Below are 3,606 nucleotides of genomic sequence, written 5' to 3' on the forward strand. Positions count from 1 at the left end.
TTTAAAAATGAAATTATTTCAGTCATCTAGCCCTCCTTCCTTTAGCAACAACCTAGAATGAAAACAAAATATCCATGCTGTCCTCGCTCAATCTTTACTCATGTCACTCAGCCTGTCCTGTAAAATTGATATAATTGATGAGTGACAGAAATATATGAATCATACCTAAATTAGGTAGTAAAACAATAATAGACTATAAAGTTAAAATTAGACTTCTCTTTATGATGCGATTCACTTCTCCATAAAAAGCAGCTTCTATAGTGCAAAGTAGAAATTCATGTAAACCTTCAAATTTTTGTAGAACATTTGGCCTCTATGATACATAGACCAATAACTCTTTGAACAGTAAACAGTTCAACTTTTTTTCAGAAAAAATAGAATTAGTTACTAGACTAATTAGTTACTAGTTCCGGTTTTATTTAATTATTGATACTATCTGCATTTATATCTGTAATCTTTTCCTTTTGATTTAAGGCATATCAAAGTCATACACTATGATCATTGTACTTTGTTCTCAGATGCCATCCACTCTGAGATATTCTGACCACTATTTCTTCAGTCTGACTAGAACTGGCCTTATTGATCAAAGGTGAACTTTCTCTAAATCAGTTCAAGTATAACAGACTCTCAACAATTCTCCTTTGGTGGTTCACAAGTTACAAACGTGTTCTAAACTTAGTCAATTTCATCCAAGTATTTTTTTTTTCCATCATGAAGTATCTACATCTGTATCTATACTACACGCAGTGCCTTTAGGAGAACAGATATTCAGCTTTCTCTTGTCCGCAGTCACAATCTTATTAGATTTTATATCGAGCAAGATGGTTGTATAAGCTAATTATTCTTTTTCAATTAACTAAGGCTTTGTTTTGGATTACAGTTATTTCAAAGTTATTACTTACTTTGTTTAAGGACAGCTTAAAGCAAACACAATTGATATTATTTCTCAAACGAATAATATATTTATAAAGCTTTTCCTACAGATGTCAACAGTGCTGCTGCCACTTTCAAAAACTATTCTTTAAAGTTTATACATTTATGTACATTGTTAATTGAGAAGATAGACTTTCTTGCTTGGGGATTAGTTGCTCTATTTAATAAAGATAAGTATATGAAAACAGAAATGATGAAGCGAGACCTACTCACCTCATTAAATTTCTGTAAAATATTAGTGGGAAAAAATGATGCTTTCAAGAATTTTTATTCCTGCAAAAATAGAGAATGAGTACCAATGTATATATTTCTGTGGACAGAGAGAAAGAAAATGGGAGGATGATGGAAATATTTACAATTGACTACTTTTCATTTTTTTATAATAAGAAAATGTGTCTTTTATTTATTCTGTTTACTAACATTTATATTTAGTTGAAAACACTACCTTAAAGACATAGAGAATCTGCTTACCACTCAGGATTGTCTTAGAATTTTGAACTTTTTTTTTGTCATTTTTCCTTCTTCAATTCTCATAGAAACTGGAAAATGAATTTTGATTTCTTTTCAATGCTAATGGACTTATTTTTTCACTGTTGGATTCTCTTTTGTTTGCTTGCCTGTGCTTTTGTTAAAGAGAAGACAGGATGACTTGGACCAGACGTGTGGGTGATTGCTAGATAAAGAAATCTAAGGCAATTCAAATTCAGACTGTGTATTCACTTGCTGATTTCTTGACAAAATATAAGCCTGATTTTATGAAGAGAAAAGAGAAAAATAATGACCACATAGGGATATGAGTATAGGTTGAGATACTTTGGCTTTTAAACCAAGAACATAGCTTAAAATATGTGTTTATATATTTGTGTGTCAAAGAAAAGAATGAGTTAATTTGTGTTCTTTCTCAGACAACAACAACAGTGCTGTACAGATCTACTTGTCATTTAATTTCATCGAAGGAATGTATTTTTTTCTAAATAGAACAGTTTTGCTAGTCAAAAAGAAATAATACGTTTTTGAAACATGAAAGACACTCCAGTTCAAGGTACAATGTTTTTACACTAGGTGAAAGTATTAAAGCAAACCAATTAAAATAATCACTTTTCAGATTACTTATAATTGGAAAAAAATGCCACTTCAGAGATGCCCACATAGAATAAAAACTTACTTCGGATAGCTTTTTTGACTATGAGTATCAGGTGTTCTCCAATGATTCAAATATTCCAGCCATATATGAGATAAGGTACTGATCAGATTTCAATCTTAAAGGAATTCATAGTCACAGTCATAGTACTGTGCTGATACCCTTTTCATATTCCTCTTTTCATTTACTAAGATACACTATTCTAATAATATAAAATATGATTTATAAGTTTACAAACTATTTTATCAAATCAAATATTTTTTTCTGTTTGCTTATTGTTATATCAAAAAGTTCAAATAATTTATCATATGAAAAACAAGACAATATGAGACAAATTACTGATATAGTCTCTGTCTTTAAACATTCTAGTAAAAAAAGGTTTCCTATGAATATATACACCTATTATGACCATAACAATTATAAAGAAATATGTTTTATTTTACCTTCAGATATTAAGAGAAAGGTTGCTACTCATTGCCTACAGTGACCTAGGGTATGAAAGGGAGGCACATCATACATCAAGAAAAAGCATACATTTCAATGATTCATATAGAGAAAATTCATCAATAATAATTTCAATGAAACCATGTCCAGCTGAATAACAGTAGCAATGAAGTGAACTCAGCCTTTCCTTAAATTTATCAGTTCAATGAGGTGTTAATATGATAGTCAAAGAGAGCATGGCCATATTAAATGCAGGCAATGTCTTTCTTTAGTTCTGCTTTTTAAAATAGAAACATTCAACAATATATTTACACATAAAGCTTTTCGATGTCAAATTTTAATTTAATGAAATCAGCATTTTTTTTGCATTCACAGAATGCAATGCCTGTTAGGAAGACGGTGAGAAGATAGTTCCAATATCAAACCTCTAAAAATAACATTTATGAATTTTAAAAAGACCCCATTGTTCCTTTTTTACACTTATATCAAGCTGTCTCAAAAGTACTTTTACTTCAATTCCAGCCTTAGACAATATAGCTACAAGTGATTTTCAAATTGTTGGAAGCATATAGTTTTCTGTTACTAAACTTTTGTTTTCTATAACAATGCATCAAAAAGAAATATTAAACAATAAAAACAGTAGAAATAATAAAAGTCTTACTTGGTCAGTATAAGCATTTAAATACCTACATTAAGCAAAATTAATAATTCAAACAAAAAACAATTGGCTTTTGTATAAAAATGATATATTTGTATACTAATGAAACAGGAGGCTAATACACTACAACTCTCAGATGCGGTGGAGCATTCAAACACTTCATTTATAAATGCATAGTAAATACTGTCAATTATCAAAGTGCTTTTTAATGTATAGATTGCAGGTCAGTGTGTCCAACACTGAGATTATACAATCTTTCTTCTCAACTTGCTCATTCCTATACAATCATGTTTTGAACCAACTATGATATTATTTATAAAATGTCTTAAACCACATATTCAGGAGATACTTTGTCCTACCACAACTCAAGGATCATTGAATCCTATTGATTTTACTACGTCAGGAGCCATAAATAACAGTCCCTGCTTAA

The sequence above is a fragment of the Carlito syrichta genome, unplaced genomic scaffold, assembly GCF_000164805.1.
Source record: "Carlito syrichta isolate Samal-C Ts95f unplaced genomic scaffold, Tarsius_syrichta-2.0.1 Scaffold313471, whole genome shotgun sequence".
In the NCBI taxonomy this organism is placed as follows: Eukaryota; Metazoa; Chordata; class Mammalia; order Primates; family Tarsiidae; genus Carlito; species Carlito syrichta.